The 24,773-nt window shown below is 38.4% G+C and overlaps 1 long non-coding RNA gene across 1 annotated transcript in view; it reads right to left on the bottom strand.

Annotated features, from left to right (window-relative positions):
* Nucleotides 1-252: 252 nt before the first annotated feature.
* Nucleotides 253-24,773, bottom strand: part of LOC148758241 (uncharacterized) — a 96,899-nt gene continuing 72,378 nt past the window's right edge. The window contains exon 2 of the long non-coding RNA XR_016021437.1: nt 253-368. This is a non-coding gene — a long non-coding RNA (uncharacterized LOC148758241). The remainder of the gene's footprint in view (nt 369-24,773) is intronic.

Below are 24,773 nucleotides of genomic sequence, written 5' to 3'. Positions count from 1 at the left end.
GCTCAGCATACTTTAATATCTCTAATTGCATTCCATCCTCACGAATCTCCATCAGGGTATATATTATCATCCCCCTTTTATAAAGGAAGAAAAGGCTCAAAGCGATGCCTCGTGGCTGAAATCACAAAGAAGTAAGTTATGGAACGAGAATGAGTCTGCGACAGGCTGTTGCTTTCACAGCCGTAACTTACACCCCCCAGTCTCAGGGTTTTTTCATAAAGTTCATTTGGCAGGTCACATACAATGACTCACCCCAAAGTGGCCATGGCAGACTTCTGGGACTGATATTTTCCTGCCTTCACTGACCCATTGGAAGCTTCAGTTTCCGAAATCTCTAGACAAGTTGTTGCTCCAAGGGCTCTCTGGGCCTAAAAGGAAATAATAAGTAGAGCACATCCTAATTACACACGGAACAAATGAGAGCAGAAAAGACCACCAAAAATAGGAACCAAGATTCCCTAGAAAATGGGAGGAAAAAAGTTGGGACTCTGTCTTGAAAACCTAACTAAAATGTATTAACATATGTTAATTTTATACTTAATAAAGCATAGATTATTCTATAATTCTTTGATGATTACTAAAATTAACAAATAATTCTTGAGATCACTTTCCAAAGAAATTACAAAAGAGTATGATATGGTACCCTTCAATGTACAGCCATAAGGAGGATCATTTTTGCAAAAAGAGGAGGTTTCATCAATTTTCCCAAAAGGCCTCCCTGCATCCTTTGATATTCAAACCATCAAATTATTTCCTTTGAAGCCTATCGTGTTATCACCCTTGTCAATTTTTCTCTTCTTCAATTATTAAGTGGCCTCTGTCAGATGTTCACTTATCAATTATTTTGTACATGATCAGAGAAATTCTCTATCATCCCTTTCATCTTTGAAAAATCCTGCATCTTTTTCTCAAGTTTTGCAGTTTCTTTTTGCAATCAAATTGCAATATGCTTGTGCTGAGTAGCCCAGCAAAGATACTGACGTTGTGGATATAGAAACATGTTTGAAGTGAAAGATATTTGAGTAGAGACTAGCATTAATGAGTGGATAGTTTATTAGCGCATGCTGTCGTGGATTGATGGCTTTCATCCTACTCTCCTATGAAACTTTAACTTTGGGGATGGTAATAAGTAATACTTGGGTAGGAGGATTCTCTGTAGTAGAAAGAATAATAACTCCTAAGTCCTGGGTAGCTCTTCACAGACAGCAAGCTATTTTCACATCTATCACTTCATGCTGATCTTCCCTTAGAGAGGTGGGGGAAGTATAATTGCATACATTTCACAATTGAGGAAACTGAGACTCCACAAGGTGGACAGTTTTTTTTTTTGTTTTTTTTTTAGAATTTCTTCGTAACCCAGTACCTTCAGAGCAGGAACTTTCATTTATTGTTCTCTTGCTTGGTCTTGAGTACTGTGCTAAGTACTTAATATATCACTCCATTTATTCCTGATAACTGTTTTCCTGGGTGATTATAATTAGGCATTATTAATTTTAATGTACAAAGGGCAAAACAGGATATTTAAAGTTAAGGAACTTGCTGTGTAGAGTCAGTTATTGCTACAATAATCCGCATAACAAATGATACCCAAATCACAATGGCTTCCAACAACCAACTTTTATTTCTCACACATCAAAGCATCAGTTGGCGGACTGAGCTGACTCAGCTTCAGGTGGTGGTCAGGTTCAGGTCCGTTCCAGGTATCCATCATTTGTGACCCAAGCTGAAGGTACAGTAGCTACCTGGGCAAGATCGCCTCATGACTAATGTCAGTAGTTCATGAGGCTGTGCTCATGTCATATCCAGTGAACAGTGAGCCTTTGTTCAAGATGAGTCACTGTATGAACACAAAGTCAGTGGGATAAAAATGTATAATCTGTCTGCTCTGCTGGGAAACACTGAAAAGTTACATGACTGAGAGTATGGATGGAAAATCCTATTACAAGTGTGAGGAGCCAAATAAAGGATAAAAATCACGTGTGATATCAATAAATGAAGAAAAAGAATTTGACAAGATGCAACATCCATTTATGATTAAGTGCTTAATAAAATTGGTATGGAAGGAAAGTACCTCAACATAATAAAGGCCAGGTATGACAAACCTTCAGCTAATATCTACATAATGGTAAAAAACTGAAAGCTCTGCCTCTAAGATCAGAAAAAGACAAAGATACTACCTCTTACCATTGTTATTCAACATACTATTGGAAGTCCTAGCCAGAGAAACCAGGTAAGAGAAAGAAATAAAAGGCGTCCAAATTGGGAATGAAGAAGCCAAATCGTCACTTTTTACAGATGAGGTAATTCTCTCTGTCTCAGAGATATATGTATGTATGTCCTAAACACTCCACCAAAAATCTATTAGAAATGATAAACACATACAATAAAATTGCAGGATACAAAACCAATGTACAAATATACATTGTGTTCCTATATACTAACAATGAAATTTCAAAAAATGAAAAGAGCAATACCTTTTTCAATTGTAACAAAATGAATAAAATACCTAGGCATAAACTTAACAAAAACATGTGAAAGACCTATACACTAAAAACTACCAGACATTATTAAAAGAAACTGAAGAAGACACAAAGAAATGGAAAGATATGAGTTCCTGGATTAGAAGAACCAACGTAGTTAAAATGGCCATACTACCCAAAGCAATATACAGATTTAATGCAATCCCAAATGCATTTTTTAAACAAATAATACAAAAAAAAAAAAAAACTCATCAGATTTGTATGGACTCACAAAAGACCCCAAATAGTCAAAGCAATTTTGAGAAAAAAGAACAAAGCTGGAGGTATCATACTCCCTGGCTTCAAATTATACTACAAAGCAACAATAATCAAAACAGCATGGTATTGCTGAAAAAAACTGATACACAGACCAATAGAATGAAATTGAGAACCAGAAATAAACCGACATATATATAGGCAAATAAATTTTGACAAAGGAGCCGAAAGCATACAATGGAAAAAAGAAAGCCTCTTCTATAAATGGTGCTGGGAAAACTGAAAAGCCACGTGCAAAAGAAAGAAACTACACTGCTATCTGTCACCATTTACCAAAAGTAACTCAAAATAAATCAAAGACCTAAATATAAGACCTGAAACAATAAATTGCATAAAAGAAAGCATAGGCACTAAACTTATGGACTTTTTTCTTAGAGAGGGTTTTATGAATTTGGCCTCAAAACCAAGGGAAGTAAAAGCAAAAATAAATGAATGGGACTATATCAAGATAAAAAGCGTCTGCACAGCAAAAGAAATCATCAACAACATAAAGAGGCAGCCAACTAAATGAGAGACGATATTTCCAAACAACACCTCCAATAAGGGGCTAATATCTATAATATATAAAAAACTCATATAATTCAACAACAAGGAAACAAACAATCCAATTAAAAATGGGCAAAGGACCAGCACAGACACTTCTCCCAAGAAGATATACAAATGGCCAACAGATATATGAAACATGCTCAACTTCACTAGCTATTAGCTATTAGTGAATTAAAACCACAATGAGATGCCACCTCACACCAGTTAGAATGGTTATCATCAATAAGACAAGTAATAATAAGTGTTGGAGAGGTTGTGGAGAAGAAAATGAGCCCACATACACTATTGGTGGGAATGTAAATTAGTATTGCCATCATGGAAAACAGTATGGAGGTTCCTCAAAAAATTAAGAATAGAATTACCATTGACCCAGCAATCTCTCTTCTGGGTATCTACCCACAAAATCTGATACATGTATCCATAAAGATATACATGTATGTACCCCTATGTTCATTGCAGCATTATTCATGTGGCCAAGACATGGAAACAACCAAAATGTTCTCCAATAGATGATTGAATAAAGTAGACATGGTACATATGTACAATGGAATATTACTCACCCATAAGAAAAGATGAAATACTGCTATTTGTGACAACACTGATGGATCTTAAGATTATTATGTTAAATAAAGTAAGTCAGATATAAAAAGTCAAGAATCATGTGATTCACTAATATGTGGGATGTACCCATACAACTGAAAGCAACAAATGAACAAGCCAAACAGATAAGCAAATACTTATAGATGCAAACAATATTTTAGTGGTTACCAGAGGAGAAGAAGGAAGGGAAGGAGGAAGAAGAGGGCAATGGGGGTCAAATATACGGTGATGGAAGAAGATTTAACTTTGGGTGGTGAACATATAATGCAATAGATAGATGACATATTATAGAATTATTCACTTGAAACCTGTATAATTTTATTAACAAATGTCACCCCAATAAATTTAATTTGAAAAAAAAAAAAGAATCTTCAGCAATAGCTCTGTCGACACTGGCCCAAGTTTCCACAGCAAGTTCTGACTACAAAGCCTTTGCTGCTCAGCACCCCACTGCACTCCTCTGGAATTGTCCCCAGTGCTCGAAGGTGAGTTGTCACGATCATGCTGGTATTATATCACTCCTTCTTTGGGACCAAAGTTGCTGGCACCTGCTGGCTGAACCCTCTTGATCCTCTTCTATATGTTTGGCCCCAGGTATCTCTGGGACCAACCCAGATCTGGATGTAATGTTTTCTGTATCTTTTAAGCAAGGAAAAAAGATTTCCTCTTGGCCCTGCTATGATCATAAAGAAGTGCATATGAAAAGTAATTCTTGCATTTCCATAGCTCCTTTCTCAATAGAGCGCTGCCCCCCAAATTCCATTGGGTAGACATCATGATAGTCATTGTACAGATTTAGAAGATGAAATTACTCACTAGTATACAGCTCATGAGCACCATACTTCTGATGTGACTTGTAACGTTTTGTTTAATATACTTCTACTGTTAACTAAAGCATTTTTTCTGGACCAGGCAACTTACTGAGACACTACAGATGTGACTTTATTTCATTTTCACAACACTACAATGGGGGAGTTGTTCTTATACATCTTTGTACACGAGAAGTTAAAACAATTGTCCCAGCTCACAAGCTAGCAGGCAGCAGAGCCAGAGTCCAACCCAGCTCTTTCTCATTTCATTGCCTATACTCTTAAACCCTACACCATCCTGTTTGTTTTCTTTATTCTTGTCCCATCTCCATAGTAATTAGCTGCCAAGAGCTAGAGAATCTCTTGCCCTGAACCCTTGTGACAGAGCCAAACTATGGTCTGGTTCTTCATCTCCAGGCTCTGCCCTGCGCTCCGTGCCTGAACCTCAGCTTGTGTCTTCTCGTTTGGGACCCCTGTATTCCATCCTTGTCCAAGGATGCCACTTTTACATAACGTCTTATTTTCAGGCACGTCTGCATGTATAACTCTGATTTCAGTTTGGATTGAAATTTCTTCAAGTTCAACTTTGGGACAAATAGGTGGTCAATATCTACAAGAATAAATCTATCATTGAAGCTTTTGTTTGCAATATTCTCATACATTTAAATTGCATATTTTTATTTTTAAATTAACATGCAGTAAAATTGATCTTTTACTGATACACATTTCTATGAATTTATTTTAATTAAAGTTTATTGGGGTGACCAGTTTTAACACATGTATTGATTTTTTGTAATTATCCTCACAATCATACATAGAACTGTGCTTTCACCCCTCAAAACTCCCTTCTGTTATCCCTTTATAGTCACACCCTTCCCCATCCCTAACAATTGATAACCGCTGAACAGTTTCCCCAGCACTATAGTTGTTTTGTTTCCAAGAATGTTGTACAGACTGAATCATACAGTATGTAAGCTTTTGAGACTGGTTTCTTTCACTCAGCACAATCCCTTTGAGATGCATCCAAGGCGTTGCAGCTTCAATGGTCCATTCCTTCTCATTGCTGAGTAGCATTCCATTGCATGGATGCACAGTTTGGTTATCCATGCACCTCTTGAAGGACATTTGGCTAATTTCCAGTTCGGTGTGATTAGGAATAGAGCCGCCATAAACACTCACATACAGATTTTTGTATACACATAAGTTTTCATTGCTCTAGAGCAGGGGTGTCCAAACTGCAGCCCGCGGGCCAACTGGGATCCGCAATCCACTGTCAATTGGCCCGCAGCAAATTCCAAAAATATATTTAGTTTACTTAAATAAACCAGGTGAGGCAATACGTACTTCACCTCAAGTGAGTGGCCCGGCTGTTTGTGTATTTTACCACATATGGCCCTTGCTGAAAAACGTTGAAAAAAGTTTGGACACCCCTGCTCTAGAGTAAGTATCCAGGATGGATTGCCGGGTCTTATGAGAAGTGTATACTTAACTTCATAAGAAAATGCCGCACTTTTTTCCAGAACTACAGCCAGCTTACCTACTCTGCAGTTTTATATTATTGGCAGATTGTATTGCAGTTCCACCCATAGCCCTTCTCCACCCTTCTCCAGGCCTCGGGAGACTGACATCCATGGGCTACACCAACAGACTCCCTTGTCCTCTTGTTTCTAATTGAATTTGGCTTGTGGGAGGCATTGTCAGGAGAGCAGAAGGCAGGAAGAAAAGGACGCCTGAGGATTTGCTTGCCTGCCGCCTCCCTGCTGGGGGCCACAGCTGTTACATCTTTTTAGGATAGCTACCACTTGTACAGGCTGCAGGCTTTCATTCCCTCACCCTGCAGGCCTGCTTTTGGTCACCATGGGTCACTGCACTGTCCCTGGTTACTTGTATACTCAGCATATTGTTTAATTGTTCCCAAATCACTATGATATAGGAAGACAAATGTGGAAACTGAAGCATGAGGGTAACTTGCCCGAGGTCACATAGCTGATCAATAGCAAAGCCAAGACTAGAATCCAGGTCTTTTGACTCTCATGCTCATGTTCTTCCCCAAAAACTCTGATTTCACCCCCATGTGTGCCAACGCTCCTATTACATATTTCTAGAAACAATCCATTGCATATGCGGGAACTTCAAAATCAATTAGCAAGTTGAAGTCAAGATCCAGTTCCTCTGAGCAGGCTGTCTGGGTTAACATAACTTCTCTTCTTCCTGTTTATTTGATTGTGTTCCTTAATTCCTGATACTCAGGGCATCCTTCACATCAATTCTAAGTCTAATAAAAATGATCAAAATTCTTCAATAAAACAGAATAGGGCTAAGTAAAATACCTTTACTCTTAAATAAACATTGCATAATGCTAATACGATCTACATTCTTTATTTGAAAGAATCATTGATTAGATTTGCTAATAATTTCTTTTAAGCTTTGACTATTTTAAAATAAACTTCTACTGACATAATCACTAATGGTGATGGTGAGAGTAACTGACGCTGTTTAACAGAGCAGTGAATGCTTACCATTGGGCTGCCTTTACCACCCGCGGGAGAACATAAACACAGGTGCAACAGACAATTCCATACGTACATTCATCTGTTCATTCCTAATTACTGACTTCATTTAACCCCCTTTATTCAAGGTGTCACTGCTAGTAAATAGAGGAGTTCGTTCTCTTGATTTTCAGATCAGGAATGTGTTTCCTACGGGACAATCATTTTAACGGGATTCTGCAGATCACCAGGGGTCTACAGATGAACTCTTGAGGGTTTGCTAGGTTGTTCTAACTTAGAATGACCAAGCATCCCAATCCCAGTTAGTCCAAAACTGAGGGGTTTCCCAAGATGTGACTTTCACTGCTAAAACTGGGGGAGCCCTTATGCTACACCCTACATCCCCATGACTACTTTGTAACAACCAATTTTTACTTCCTAATCCCTTCCCCTTTTTCACCCAGCCCCCCAACTCCCCTCCCTTCTGGCAACCATCAGTTTGTTCTCTGCATCTATGAGTCTGTTTGTTTTGTTTGTTTATTTTGTTTTTTGATTCCACATGTAAGTGAGATCATATGTAGTTGATTGATGCCCCTCTGCACCCAACTCCATTAGGCATCAAGCACCAAGGACGGCGGAATCATAATCCTGCATGTTTATCTTTATATCCTATCACTAAACAGATTGACTGGTATTGATTACATGTCCGCTGAAAACCTGAGTGAATAACAGAATGATACATCCTGCTGCATCTGGCCTCCCTGATCTGCCTACTCATATCACCTACCATCTATCTTTGAATTCTAAAACGTCATTATACTGGGCCTTACATTGGGTGGCCAGGTTTATGTTGTGCGTCTCTAAATTGACTACCAGCTCCTTAAAGACAGATGTTGCTTTACCTGTATTTTGTTTGCCCCAACGATGCTTAGGAGGTAGATGAACTCATAGCTGGGGTTCAGTCCGTGCACTGTGACACTTAGTTGGCTCATGAATGCTACTGCAGCGAGTTGTCATTCTCTCCACCACCCTTGCCAACTCTACCCTGGGGACCATTTAGTTCTGGACTCGATGTCAACTGGTTCTCTAATTAAAAGAAATTACTCAGATTTCTGACAAGGTCTCCACAAGCACATTGAGCTGCAGCGTCTTGGGTCCAAGGGTTCTCAAACTGTGTGCCCAAGAGCCCCAGAGTTCAGTGCAGTAGCTCAGAAGCTGAGCAGCGAGAGAAGCTCAGTGGAAAGTCAAAGCGTAGATTTTAAGTTTCCTTGTCTTTTCTTTTCTTTTTTATTTATTTATTTATTTATTTTTTTTAATTAAATTTATTGGGGTGACAATTGTTAGTAAAATTACATAGACTTTTCTTTTAGCCACGTAGTTCTTGTCTCTGTTTTATATACCGAGGTTTCAAGTTAAGATTTCACTGGTGGAAAACAACTGCTCTAGTCCAATCCTATCTCTTTACAAAAGAATTAATCAGACAGAGGTGGGAACTGGATGCTGAAAATTCACAGCAAAATTCTACACATGAGAAATATGAAATGATAATCTCTTCCAAATGAAATATTTTCTAAGTTTTTATGTGAACTAAGCCTCACTTTCTATTAAAACAACAGCCCCCAGAGTCCTCTATGTATCACCTGTGCTATAGTTAGGCTGATTCAGCAGCATTATTAATAATATCACTTCAAAAGTATAATTTACTAGTCACCAATGACTTGCTGAGAATTTCAATGTCTGGGCCCGTGTCGTTCTCCTCATGGGTGTGGTCTTTTCCATGTAAGTAATCATCCTGTCACTAGGTCTGTGTACAGCGACACTTGTCAGTGGTAGGCCTAGCAAATCTATAATCCAGAATAAATTGTATTCCAGTATAAATTTATTCCAGTATAATCCAGAATAAATTGTTCAGGGAAAATGGATACCTCCCAGACTCTTCAGAAACAAAATGATCTCTAGAATTTGCATTTGCCATTTTGCATATGTGGTTTCTATTTTCATTGACATTGACTTTTTTTCTCTTTTATTCTTTCTGGCTTCTTCATTGCATACGAGTTTATAATATTGTTTTTCCATTTCACAGTCCTACATGTGGATTCGCTGAAAACATAAAATTAAACCAGCAAAAGAGAAAGAAACTATTTTAGAAGTATAAAGCAGAGACTATAGAAAATCTCCTGGCACAATGGGCATTGCTGTTTGTTTGTTTGTTTGTTTGTTTGTTTGTTTGTTTGTTTGTTTGAGAAGCATCACCATTAATCAAAATCATAAAAATATATTTTCCAGACCTAAATGCTAACAATGGAAAGAGACAGAGACAGAGAAAGACACACACACAGAGAAAGAGATCATTGAGAGCGAAGTTCAGAAATAATGGAGAAAAGTTGGTTAGCAAAAATTTATTTTAGTCTTAGAGTTTATTTAAAGGAAAAAATAGCTCTTACATGAGTCATTCTCAAACTTTTTTGGTCTCAATACATTTTTATGTACATAAAAACTATCAAAGACCTCAAAAAGCATTAGTTTATATGAGCTATATATTTCAATATTTATCATATTTGAAATTAAAATTGAGAACTCTAAATGATATGTATTAATCTATTTTAAAATAACAATAAACTCATTACATGTTAACATTCATAACATATTCCTATGAAAATGAAAAAACAAAAAGAAAGGTATTAAGCGTTGGAAAGCTGTTGAGCTCAGGTTGGCAGGTATAAGTTTTCCAAAATTCTGAAAGTGTTTGCATGGACACTCAAATTCATCATTGGCAACAATGCTGCCAGTTGTCTTTCTTAAAGTAACAAGCTCACTTCATTCATTTTAGAGAAAGTGTCTGCCAAATGCAAAGTCTAAATAACCACAGCCTGTGTGTCAGTTGTTCTTTCAAGTAAAAACGGTGTTCAATGAAAAAAGCAGTTAGCTCTGCTCACAGCTTCAACAATTGCCGAACTGTTTTCCCTTAAGACAACTATTAAACTTGTTTGCCACAAAAATATTTCCTGTGTTTCTTTTTTCTTCACACAGAATAATACTCAAGGGTCAAAATTTAATCAAATTAATAATTGTACTGCTTCATCACAAACATTCCTAAGTGAAACTATTTTTATACTGTAAATGCAGGGTGTGAAGAACACAATGACGGCTCCCACAGTTTGACGCCTTGATTCGTACTAAAGCAGCAGCAGTTTTACCCCTATGAGTTTTGTCTCATCAATGCCAATGTCAGTGGAAAAGACATATCACATCTTAGTATTACCATGAAAATAGTTTTGACCTCTCAGGGTCAGGCTCTCAAGGACCTTGAGTGACCACTGTCTTAAATGATTTTTAAGAAAACAAAAATCTTTTCTTTCTTCCCTCTGCCTGTGAACAAAGCAGGCGGAGGCTTGAAGCCAAATACTAACGGGCCTTCATGGATAAGTGTAACCTGTCTCTTCTCCCCCCAGATCCCAGTTTCTTCCCTTGGGGCCTTTTCTCCTAGTGATACAGTCTTTTTCCTCCCTGTCCCTCCGACTAGTTGAGTTGACTCTTGTCACTTGCAACCAAAAATTCCTAATCAAAGAGCATTCCAAAGGCCAAAACTTGGATCCCTCAGGTCTGAGTCCACGGGGAACTTCTATCCATGGATTTCCATTGCCTATTTAATCTTTTATGTGTATCTGAAATCTATAATCACTGATCAGTTCATTGCTTACTATTCAAACACTCGTTTTCATTCTCTCCCTCTTTTTCTTATGAATATTCTACATGTTCTGAGTATATTTATTAGATTGAATTATATGAAATTTGCCATTTGGGTGGGTCAAAAATGGGTGAATATCACCAATTTCATATAATTCAACCTAATACTCGTCAAAGCATTATCTTCCATTATTGGAAGGGAAAAGACAAAATACATCAACTGAGAGAAAATGGATTGCTTCCCAGTGGTTTGATGGACATTATCGCAAATAAGAAAAGAAAGTCAGTAAGATAAAGATCACGTGACTTAAAATGTGTCTTAGTCAAAACCAACAAGGCAATTTTGGACCTTACTGGCTTTGTTCAAATATTGAGCTCATGTGTTTTGTGTTCCCATGACTCTGTGTTGTGGAGGGGAACAGATTTTCTACTGCCGATGTCCTTCCATGTAGACATCTAACCTCTCTCCAAACACCACCCCACTTGTTCTTTCCCAATGAGAAATTTCAGATAAAGAACCCAGCATGCATGGCCTGTCCCTCACCTACCTTCTCTTAGGATGACAAGTTCTGGTCAACTCCTCCTAATTGTACCTTATACAGGGCCAGACTCCCAGGTGGGAGGGAGAGGTGGGCTGTGTTGGTGCAGCAATGTCTTCAGGTAGAAAATGTTGTAGTCTTCTGGGGTTCACAACAAAGAATCACACTATTTCCACACACCTAAGTCCCTTTCTGACTCCCCAATGTCTAGCTCTCAACTTGGCAGAAGAAGATTATTCTTTGATTCCTTAAACACGAACATGGTGGTGTTTATATTTGTTTACTCAGCCCATAGTACACAACAGCAGCTCCACAAATATTTGTTGAAGGAGTGACTGCAAATACATAGCTTCTTAAGGATTAGACTCTATGGCTTATCCACGCATGACGGCCATGGGAAGATGTTCACGTTTTATCTTAAGAGAATGGGAAACTACTGAAGGATTTAAAGAAGAGGGTACATGATCAGATTCCCATTTAAAATGTTAATTAAATAATCATGAATGTGAATGGGAATTTATTTCTGGTGGAGATTCAGACAGGGGCAGGTGGTGGGAGGAGGAGAGAGGATGTCATATGGGTCTGTTTCCACCTCATTTACTTTCATGATCTTCTTTCCAGAAATAAAATGGGAGATTTGCATCCTGCTTGATCTCCATGAATGGAGAGCATTACTTTTGTGACCTGCTTCCCAATATCTGGCGGTTTGTCCTTGATACAACCAGGCCTCTCTGGGGCTTGTGATGATGATGTCAATATTTTCCCCAGCAGGAAAATAAAATTGACCGTGGAATTTTATTGACGAGTTTTGGCTATCTGCTTCTCAGAGATAAAAAGCCTTCCACACATTATATGACTGTCAATGTAGGCATTCTTTCATAGTCATTTTAGTCCAGTGATCATAGGTGGCACCTAGGGACACACCATAGATTTGTTTTCGCTTTCTATCTCAGAGCTTCCCTGTAAACAGGCTGATGTGACATCCCAGATATGGCAAGGGGCCTTGAGGACCTGTGTTATGGTTTTAAAGGTAACTTGACTACTTTCCACCCTCAGTTAGAGAATAAGTTTCTTTTATCTAGAAAGTAACCATCTTTAGCAAAGGCCACACATCTACAGCAGTGAAGGATGAAGAGAATGCCAGCCTAGATGAGCTGGATTAATCTTGACCATTTGTAGAACGATAGATATTAGGGGAAGCCCAGTTTCACAGCCAAACTGGAAGGGAAAGTTGAAGTTGGGATTAAAGCCAGTGGTGACCATGAGTAAATGAAAATAGGTCTGACATTGTCACAAAGTCATGAAGCTCTGTGTTATCAAACAAAAGGTGAACAGAAAGCATAAGAGCTGTGGATATGGTTTGCTTCTCAAAGTCCCCAAGACTTTGGACTCGGATTCCTGTTGGCAATGAGTGCAGTTTGCATCACCCCTGCCAGGGGACACCATGGAAATGAAACCACGCCACCCTTCCGATATCCGGCACATTGGGACTGAGTGCACTCCTTTACCATGGCCATATTCTCCTGAGAAATGTTTGCTTACAATTTCATTTGTCAAGTTGTTTGCATGGATAACCCATAGAGTCTAATTCTTAAGAAGCTAAATATTCACATTCTTTCATTCAACCAATATGTATTGAATGGCTGTTGTGTGCCAGGCATTATGCTATGGACTATGTAAACAAATATGAACAAAATAGACATAGCCTGTGACCTCACAAACACATAGCGATGCAGACATGTGGAGAATATAGAATTTTCTATTTCTAAGGGAGGTACCATGAGAGCAATTTAACCTGTCCCCTTACTCTACAGATGAAGAAACTGAGGTCTAACGAATTACTTTCCTAACATCACACAGCTAGTAAACAGCAGGATCAGGGGTGGTAATAAGCATCACTAACCTTTACTGAGTACTAACTATGTATAAAGGACCTGGTAAGGAAGTACTGGACATGGGTTATTTTCCTGAGTTTTCACACAATCTCTCTGAGATAAGTACTCTTATCGTCTTAATGTTCTAGGTTAAAAGACTGAGCTATAAGTCCATAAAGCTGGGACATCGTTAGCTCAGGTTTATATCCAGGCAGGGTGACTCCAGACAAGACGCTCTTAATCACTGTCACACTACAAAAGTATTTCATCCCAACTACGCAACCACTTGTCACCAGCTAAGGTCCAACACCTGTTAATATCCATATAACAAAGGGAATTTACCCAATTTATGAAGTGAACCATCTGTCTGCTTGCAATAAAGCCAATAGTAGCCACAAGAAAATAAAAATAGGTTTGAGATTCTCTAAAAATGTCTGGAATCTTGGTCTCTAGTATTTCAGTATATTTATTTCAGTGTATTAAGTTTTCATGTAGGAATGATGCATGATGCTAGAAAATGATTAGTCTTAACAATAGAGGTTGAAACAGAAATTAATTTCCTGTAAACATAAGTGTCCTTCATTTCACCAGAGTCCTCCCAAAAGGGCCCTTAAAATTTTATAACTTTCAGGCCCCTCAAAACTTACATTTGTCCTGACTTGATCACAGTGCAGATGTTTGCCTCAAGATTTTACAGACAGTTTACTCTGGCTTTGCCGTTTACTAACTGTGAGACTTTGGGTAACTTATTTATCATGTGGAACCCCTATTTTCATATCTATTAAATGGATATTTACACTCTTGACATCATAAGGTTGTTGAAAGGACATGGGTAGCCATGTTTAGATAGCAACAAAGATAAAGTGTTAATAAATGTTGACTCTTACACCCTTTGTTTCCTTGAGGATGGCTTTCATCTGCAACAGCAACACCTCAAGAAACAGTGGTTAAAACAAATAAAGGTCCATTTTTTTTCTCATTTAATAAGAAGTCTAGAAAGAATCTCAGAGATATCACAGGGACCCAGACTCACTGTATGTTTCTCTTCTGCCTACCTTAGTGTAGACTCCATCGTCGAGGTCTCAGAATGGCTGCTGTACTCTAGACACTGTGTTCGTGTTCCAAGAAGAAAAACGGGAGGGAGTAGGAGGTATGCTATCTGAATCCATCTCTTTATATGAGGAACATAATAGTATTTCCAGAAAGTCCACTGTGTAGAGGTATAGTTAATTTGTAAATGATCTGTGATAATTCTGTTCCTATCTCAGGGATCCTTGGAACCGTGGTATTATTGACCCTTAGCCAAGAAAGGGATGAAATGCATTTATAATGTTATGCATAATGTCCAAAACCCCCCAGGAGGCATACGATACCAGCTTCTCTGTGTTGTTTATTGAAAACATATAGAGAGGTGGTCTGCATTTGGTTTACCTCGTTTTATAGCCTGGTTTTGGTTACTTAACCAGTAGGGTATAAAAGACCCTTCAGTAAACTTGTGCTTGAGCTTCCCTGAGAACACACTACCTTCCATGTATCTTGCTAGTTTTTGATCTTTTGAGGAAGTGTCTCCTCTGAGACTAAAAAGCTGTACTTGAATATCTCAGACCTCCTTAATGTTTACTGGTGCTTTCTTTCCCCGGCTATATTATATCCTATGTTTTTATTAAAGATATATATCTTTATTAAAGATATCTTTATTAAAGATATATATGTATAAGGAGATATATATATATATATATATATATATATATATATATATATATCTTTAAATATATAACCTATATATTTGATATATAGATATAGGATACATAAATTTATATATAGATATATAATATATGTAAATATCTATGTAGCTAGATTCTATATTTATATACAATCTATATATACACATATATGATATATATACATATACCCACACATTCTTGTGAGTTGTTTTAATTATTCAACCTATGGAAATGTTGCACCCACACAGTAACTTTCTACTTATACTTCATTGATGAGAAGTGAATTTCATGGCAATCTCAGCTTTAAGGGACTTGGGGAAGTAAGGATTTTTTTATGGTAACATTTTTAAAACAAAAGTGGAGTTCTAAACATGTGAAAGAGAAAATCATTTATCGAATACAGAGGTTCTCAAAGTTTAGCTGACATCAGAATCCTAGACAGCCAGGTCCCACCCCTGAGTTTCTGATTTACCACTTCTGAGGTGGGGCCTGAGGATGTACATTTTTAACAACTCTGCAGGTGATGCTGACGCTACAGGTTGGGGATCACACTTGGAGAACCCTTTGCCTAACAAAACACGAAAGGATAGGAATAGTTTTCCTTGGTCTTTGACAGCATCTACTGGGTCAATTTTATGGTCCAAGCAAAGCAGCAAATAAATTGAAGCAACTAATAATTAAACCTGGATAGAGATCATTTATATTTTCCTGGGGAAAATGCCACATAAATATCAGCCTGTTTCATTGGCTTTATTTGGTCTGGGGACAAGAAGGGTGCTAATGAAAAGTCTGGCTATTTGGCCAAGGCTTTTTAAACCCATCTCAGAAGGGAAGAGTGAGCCACTTTTGCCAGCTGCCATAGAAGGAACACAGAAGAAAAATGACAGCTGAATCTTAAGGACAGCCAGTTCTGAAAATGCTATTTTCTGCTGTGAAAATATGGTCAGCGAGACCATGTGTTCAAGATGCCATCAAGCTGGAGCTGCAGGGAACAGAGGGCAGTGGGGTCCTTAAAGGACGTGAGAATGCATTCGAACAGCTTTCTACTTCAGGTCTTTCATTTGTTTCAGCACAAAGGACGTTTGTGTTCTGGGCTGTCATGGGAAGGAAGTTTGAGCTTTCCCAACAAGCCGTTGGAGCAGGTCTCGTGTCGTAGCCTGGACTCCCTTGAGAAACACCTGACCTATCTCTTCTCTCCTGAGTTCTAATGACCCATTTACCCGAATCTTGTTTGATAAAGGTCTACAATCCCTTATTCACAATCCCCAAATCCAAACTCTCTGAAAACTGAAAGTTTGTAACCCATTTGGAAGTAAAACCTGACCTGATTACATTTGGCAGCAAAGCCTGACATGAGCCGACATAAAACTATTGATAGTCTTTAAATTTTCTTATTTGGTGTGAACATTTATACATTTGACTGCAGAGAAATGAACACACTTGATTATGAAGTCCTGCTCAGACATGCTGGGAGGATTTTACATAATCAATGGAGCATGTATTATTTCAAAAGTAAGAAAAATTCTGAATTCTGAAACCCATCTGGTCCCAGCAGTTTTTAATATGGTTATTGTAGACCTGACCTTTGGTTTGCCTGTTTATCCTCATTCCCATTGCTGATGAATCTTCCAATCACGGGCTCACCCAGATCTCCAAATACATTCCTCTGGGCACTTTGTCAACACACCCAGATCTTCTTGATTTTCTAGCAACGGGAGATCTGATGCCACTTGCCCATGGCTGAACCATATCTTGAACTCAGCAGCTAGTGTTCTCAGAGTCCCTTCTCACTGAATTGAGAGTCAGGAGTAGAAGTCGCAATGTCCTGACTATACCACTTACTTTGAGAAAATCACTTTAGTAGTTTAAGTGTTTGGTTTCTGTCCTTACACCACATTCCATGCAGTTTCTTTATATACACAGGGAAGAAACCAAGGCTCAGAAAAATTATCAAGTCCCTATGCTACTGCCCCAACATGATTCTAAGATACAACCTTGTAAGCAACTTGCAGCAAGAAACAGACTCCACCATCTTCTCTACAGAATAAGCTGCGTAATTTGTACAGTCTATGAAAATGAAAGGGTAGAGCCCTTTGTCCAAAATGTATTAAGAATTTTAAGATGGCAACATCAGAGTTAAACCAAACACAGGTCCCGCATGACTGCACAAGTCACATGCCCATGAAGCAGGCACTGCTTCTCTCTTTTCCACAGCACCCAACATTGCATGACGACAAAATAGTGTTTTAATTGAATGTCATCAATGACAATCAATGGGAGGTAATGCCGAGCAACAATATCCACGAAATGTGATAGAGCTGACTGCACAATATCCCTCCCTACTTGATTACTATCCATTAGACAGTCTGCTTAACTTGTAAACTGCTTTTTTTATGCGTTGAAATAACACTTCTGTAGTGGGCATATTGCCCAGGAGATGATAACACTGCTACAAACCTATCTGTGCTCAAAGCAATTTATTATCCTAAAAGCTTGTCCCTCTTTCTATACACCAAGTTGTAGCCTCTTCCAGAAACCATTCCACACCACTTCCTCTAAACACTTTCTCTCAGTTGTATTGTGGATTTGACAGCATGTCCATTTGTCATGGTGAGTTTATAGACATCCAACTTGTCTTCAGTGAATATTCAGCTGATTCAAGTACTGCCAATTCATGACATGAAAAGCAAGCTAAGTAGCCAGTGAGGCCAGAGTCTACACAATGATGCCTAATTGGTAGAAAAGGTTGGTCTCTTTATGGCTGGGCCAGTAGTGTACAAATAAAAGACAGAAGAATGTAAAATCTGAAACAATGCATAATTCAAAAATCTCCTTTGTAACTGTAGAGTTGATTTGGTTTTCAATGTTCTCATCAACTATCGTTTGTTTATGATGCGTGAAGAGCCCCATTTACACAAAATAAAGATTCAGGACGCTGCATCACATAAGCCAGAGACTTGTCCTGCATCCCCATTTTGTCACCTTGTGCAATCTCAGGACAAAAGGATGCTCACGCTTTGGAGAACTTTCGAGATAAATAGTCCCAGCGTCCTCGTGTCACAGAGGGAGCATCTGAAGCTGACTGGAATCAGGTTCCCATTTTTCCATGCTCTCCCTGAAATTCACCCAGTGGCCAAGTACTTGGCTCCTACTGCACTGGTCGAGGTTCCATGTCAAACATAGGGCTGAGATATTAAGGAAACTGGAAAGCAGATCAGGTGTCATAGTATTTTGACTCAAACTGTCCACAAAATGAGCTCCTAAGGGTGGTAAAGGGTAACTGTCCTAGGTCAGTCAAGCTATTTCTGAGTCAGTCAATCGCACCAGACGTTAACTAAATGCTTAGCACTTTGCCAGGCACTAAAGGAATGAATTATGACAACAAAGAAGAAATCAATAATACAGTCATCTCCCTCATGAAAGGCGCAGACAACCAACTTGGGGAATAAAAGTGAGTTCCCACTGACCTGAAGCTCTGCTGGGGCACGTACTGTCTATGTCTTTTATGTGTGTGCAACCAGAGCGATCCTTCCAAAATGAACTAGCTCCCCTTGCTCTCAGAGGAAGTGTCAAATCCTTAATCCTGTGTTTGAAGCATATACAAAGTATAGAGTAGGGGTCAAGAAACTTGTGTAAAGGTCTGAATAGTAAACATTTTCAGCTTTGTGCGGCAAATAATCTCCATGGCAACCTCTCCGTTCTGTCACTGTAGTGTGAAAGCAGCCACAATTAGTAACAGAACAGGTACAGCTGTGCTCCAATAAAACTCTATGTGCAAATACAGGCAGCAGGAGGATTGGGTGTATAGGCCATAGTTTGTGGACCCTTGGTATAGACTACGCATCTCAAACTTGTGCCTACAAATCACTTGGGCATCTTGTTAAACACAGATTTTAATACAGTAGGTCTCTGGTGTAGTCTGAGATTCTGCATTTTTAACAAGTTTGTAGGTGATGCCGTTGCTGCATGTACAGAGATAGTATCTGTACGTTTCTGGCCGCAGCTCATACTAAGCCTCCCCTCACCTTCTGTGATGGGCCACACTGGCTCTGTCAGTTCCACCTTCTTGTCATGTTTCCTCCTGCCCCAGGGCCTTTGTGCATGCTGTGTCTTTGGGCTGGTTTGCCCTTCTCCTTTTCCTTTATCCATTCATTTAAATCTCATCTAAGGGATCACTTCCCTAGGAAAGGTGCTTCAGACTAGGTCAAAGGTACTCCTTATATGTTCTTACGGCTCCAGGTATCTCTCCATCAGAGTGACTATCATACTTGTAATTTTATATTTGCTTGTGTCATTCCTGATTAATGTCTACCTCCTCCACTAGAAGGAGACAAAACGCCAGTTTAGTTGACCATTTTATACCATGTCTCCAGCACATTTTCTGGATTAATTGCTGTTCAATAAATATTGAATGAATCAAGAAAGCAATGACTTAATCAGTCTCTGTTATCCAGCCTGACCCACTGTAGACAGGCACTCAGTAAAGACTGTTGGATAATTATTAGAAGGTTTTGGAATGCTTTTAATTTTGGAAGATATTTTCAGACTCCTTTACTGTTCCGCTTCTCCCTCCCCAGCCCCCATTGCTCTAGTCCTCTCTCTCTAAACCAGCAGTGTGCAGTAGAATTTTCTGAGGTGACAGGACTGTTCAATGATACTGCCCAATATGGTAGAGACCTGTGGCTACGGAGCACGTGAGATGTGCTGGTGCAACCAGGAAACTGAATTTTAATTACATTTAATGTTAATTTAAATTTCAATGTGAATAGACTCATGTTTAGCAGCTATTATATTGGACAGCTCAGCTCTAGATTTTCCTGGAGTAATTATATCTACTATAAATCCAATGGCCATCATTATGACTGTTACTAAATCTCTTACAATTTAATCACCAGGAGTGTGGGAACCACCTTATTTTTTAATCCACTGTATTGCCCTGTGTCCAGCATCAATTGCACCATGTTCTTAGTTTGAAGAAGATCTGAGTGGTAAACCTCTCTGGCTTCCCAGTGCCCAAACACATTCTTTTATTTCTTATTATTTTTTAATTTTTCAACTACAGTTGACATTGAAAATTATTTTAGATCACTGTCAAGTGTATAGCGTAGTGGTTAAACATTTATATAATTTAAGAAGTGATCCCCATGATTAGTTTAGTACCCACCTGGCACTCAGCATAGTTATTACATTATTATTGACAATGATACCTACGTAACTTTATATCCCTGTGACTATTTTGTAATTATCAATCTGTACTTCTTAATCCCTTCCCCCTTTTCACTCAGTCTCCAATCCCTCCCCTCTGGCAACCATCAGTTTGTTCTCTGTACCTATGAGTCTGTTTCTGTTTTGTTTGTTTATTTTGTTCTTTAGATTCCACATATAAGGGAGATTATACAGTATTTGTCTTTCTCTGTCTTATTTATTTCACTTATACCCTCTAGGTCTACCCATTTTATCACAAATGATAAGATTTCATTCCTTTTTATGGCTGAGTATGTTCCATTGTATATATGTACCTCTTATTCTTTATCCAAGTTTCTATTGATGGGCACTTAGATTGCTTCTAATCTTGACTACTGTAAATAATGCTGCCATGAACATAGAGGTGCATATATCTTTTCAAATTAGTGTTTTGGATTTCTTCAGAAGTGGAATTGCTGGTCATACGTATTTCTATTTTTAATTTTTTTACTAACCTCCATACTGTTTTCCATAGTTGCTGCTCCAATTTGCTATCCCACCAACAGTGCACGAGGGTTCCCTTTTCTCCACATCTTTGCCATGTTTCCTCCTGCTCTAGGGCCTTTAATGCAACTTGTTGTTTGTTGCTTTATTGATGATGGCCATTCTGACAAGAGTGAGGTGATATCTCATTGTGGTTTTAATTTGCATTTCTCTATTAGTGAGATTGTACATCTTTTCATGTGTCTGCTGGCCATCTGTATGTCCTCTTTGGAGAAATGTGTATTCAGGTCTCTGCCTATTTTTTAATTGGATTTTTTTTTAGTGTTGAGTTACATGAGTTCTTTACAAATTTCAGATATTAACCCATAAGCAGTTATATAATTGGTGAATATATTTCCCATTCAATAGGTGTCTTTTCATTTTGTTGTTTTCCTTTGCTGTGTAAAATCTTTTTAGTTTGATATAGTTCCATTTGTTTACTTTTTTTCTTTTGTTTCCCTTTACTGAGGAGATATACCAGAAAAAAAATTGCTAAGAGCAATGTCAGAGAGTTCACTGCCTGTTTTCTTCTGGGATTTTTATGGTTTTGGGTCTTACATTTAAGTCTTTAGTCCATTTTGAGTTTATTCTTGTATATGGTGTAACAAGGTGGTCTAGGTTCATTTTTTTTGCATGTATCTGTCCAATTTTCCCAACAACATTTATTGAATACACTGTCTTTACTCCATTGTATAGTCTTGTGTCCTTTGTCATAGATTAATTGATTACATAGGCATAGGTTAATTTCTGGGCTCTCTGCTCTGTTTCATTGATCTATGTGTCTGTTTTTATGCCAGTACCATGCTGTTTTGATTACAACAGCCTTGTAGTATAGTTTGATGTCAGGTAGCTTGATACCTCCAACTTTGTCCTTCTTTCTCAAGATTGCTATGGCTATTCAGAATCTTTTGTGGTTCCATATAAATTTTAGAATTATTTATTCTAGCTTTGTGAAAAATACCACTGGTATTTTGACAGGCATTGCCATCGAATCTATAGATTGCCAATTTCACTCTATTGGTAATTCCCACCTGAAAAATTATTTTGGCTGTTCAGGATAGTGTGCTGAGATTGACAAGTCATGCCTGCTATGCATGCAGGTGATACAATGATACAAATGCCAGAGAGTTGCTATCTCTACTCTTATACCTTAGACCACATCATGTAGTGATTGCCTCTATGCATTAGTTCCCCATCTCTTCCAATTCTTCTCCCTTCTTATTCACTATGCTTCACCCCTTTGAACTTTATCTCTCAACTAGATGAGGGAGACAATAATAGCACTTACTTTATGGGACTGTGCAAAGATTAAATTAGAAACAAAGTTAGATACACAGAACCTGACACACAATAGGTGTCTGTTATCCTCTAAATAAGTGGTTCTCTATTGGATAGGAAGGGGGAGAGCCATTCATTCACACACACACACACACACACACACACACATACACACACACTCCCTAGGAGACATATGGCAATACTTGGAGATATTTCTGGTAGTCACAACTTGGGGAGGTACATTACTGGCAGCTACTGGATATAATCCAAGGATGGTACTAAACAGCTTAAAACACACAGGACAGCCTCCCACGAAACAATAAATTTCTAGCCCAGATTGTCAACAGTGTCAAGGTTGAGAAACGCTCCTCTGAATTAGTGCTAGAATAAATGCTGAAACAAGGTATTAATTCTTACTACCTTTCAAACTAAATGTTTATGTTTCCTTTTATTAAAATTATAATACACAAAACTCAAAAAAGTTTATTGTCTCCTCTGCTGGGTACCAGACAAAACAGAAAATAAAGCCTACCTTCTTTCCCTCATTCCCTCCATCCTTTCCTTTCTTTCTTCTTTCCCTTGTCTCTCACTCTTTTCCCTCTTTTTGTTTCCCCAAAGCTCTGTAAAGATGGCTGTAAAGCAAAGATTTGCAGAGACTATCAAGGCATATAATTTGCATTTCAAGTTCACCGTGAAAATTTATGCTCCTGCAATAAGCAGGAAGCCCAGGAACCCGATTGTCTCTGGTGACATATGCTCTCCATAAGGCAGAAATTGTTGTTGTCAGAAGAACTGAGCTAAAATATCAGGATATTTGCTGAAACTCAGAGAGCTTGTCATATAAATTGCCACTGAGCAGGGACTGCATATGGGACTGGAACCTTTTGGAGGGCGATTAGTCAGTCCAGGAAGCAGAACCGGCACAGTAAATAACAGTAAAATGAAATGAGCTACGTTCTCAGAAATGCTGTACTTTATGTTGCAATGGGCAGTTAGGGAAATAGAGATAAGTAACGACTGCCCACGGCATTCTGGCATTTACATCCAACCATGGCCTCCTCAGTCACTGGTACTGTGTACATGTGTGAAGACTGGCCATGGGACTGACACCTTTGCTGGGCATGAGTATATGCATATAGCAAATAATAACATGGCAGAGGGTGGAAAAACATGGGTCTTTGAAAAACAACAACATAGTGCCATGAGTGGAGAAAAGAGGTAGGTTAATTCCAACTGGGTGGGATCAGAGAGGACTTTGAGAAAGCGTATTTGAATTAGGTTTTAAAATATGAGTAGGATCTGGATAAAGACTTATTAACTTGAAATCCATGGACCTTTGGGTAGAGTCCATGAACTTGGATGGGGAAAAAAATTACATCTTTATGTCCACCAGTCTCTATGTGACATTTAATATTTTCTTCCATTACAAATGTAAGCCTCACACACAGAATTTGGAGAACCTACTGACTTTGTCACCAGTCGGAATCACAGGTGTTCTCATGGCATGTTACTACCTTGCAGATAATTGGAATATTATTTATGTCCATCACTTCTTTGAAATGACAGTAATTATTAGACCAATTGTTAGATCTTGTTATTTATAGGTGCATTAGAAAAAAACCTACATTACTATATCACAAATTCTTTTTTTTATTTTGTTAATTATTTTTAAATAGAATTGGTTTCCTTTGTAAATTTATAAATTTTCTATTATGGATTTTAAAATATTGCTCAGACAAAAGATGAATGGACTTCACCAGATGCCATGTGGACCCATGGCACAAAGAAAACTAAGAACCCATGACAAAAGGAAAATGGGGACTGGAGTGGACTCCTATGTTACAGAACAGTATAGGCAAAGCGTAATGAACAGTATAGAAATATGACTTCATGGCTGCTTTGAAAATAGCAACAATAAGACCTGATATTTTTATAGTGTTTTACCATGGGTCACACTCTGCTCTGTATTAGCCAATTAAATTCTCCCAGCAACTCTGTGAGGTAATTATGATTATTTCCCCCATGTTACAGATGAGGAAACTGAGGTAAAGATGCTAGGATAGGTTAAGTGACTTGCCCATAGTCACACGGCCAGTAAGAGGTGGTGATGGGTGACTGATTTCAGAGGCTGAGATGACACACCTACATTATACTGTTGCACAACAATAACAATCACCATGGTAACGGCATTGATCACCTGCTGAGTGTTCTGTAGCATCAAGCACTGTGCTATTTCATTACAGACATCATGTAGCTAATCCTTAGGACCCTTCTGGAAGATAGTTATTGTCCTTCCTTGTATTATGGAAAGTGCTGCTCAGGAAAACTATGAGATTTACCCAAGTCAGATAACTAGTAAGTGGCTGAGGGAGTATCTGAACTCTCCATAGCTACACCAAACTGGATGAGAGCAGAGGTCAGAATGCCTGTAGTAGAGAATATGTACCACATAAAAGTGAGGCTAGAATATAGTTAAACTTGACTGCCATGCCAAGAAGTTTGCTTTTAGTCCATAGCAAGGGGGGGTTATTGACAGCTTTTGAGCAGGGAACCAACAATACATGATCGATATTTTAGGCAAATCATTGCAACAACCATACAAAAGACAAACAAACTGGAGGAGAAAAAGTTAGAGGCAATAGTACTCGTTAAGCAGCATTGGAGTATGTGTTCTAGGAGAAATTAAGTAAAAGATGAGAAAAGGA

This window comes from Rhinolophus sinicus, chromosome 5 (genome assembly GCF_057876585.1).
Source record: "Rhinolophus sinicus isolate RSI-liver-muscle chromosome 5, RSI-T2T, whole genome shotgun sequence".
NCBI classification, from domain to species: Eukaryota; Metazoa; Chordata; class Mammalia; order Chiroptera; family Rhinolophidae; genus Rhinolophus; species Rhinolophus sinicus.
Note: the sequence above shows the minus strand (reverse complement) of the source record. Positions and strands in the feature narration are given on the sequence as shown.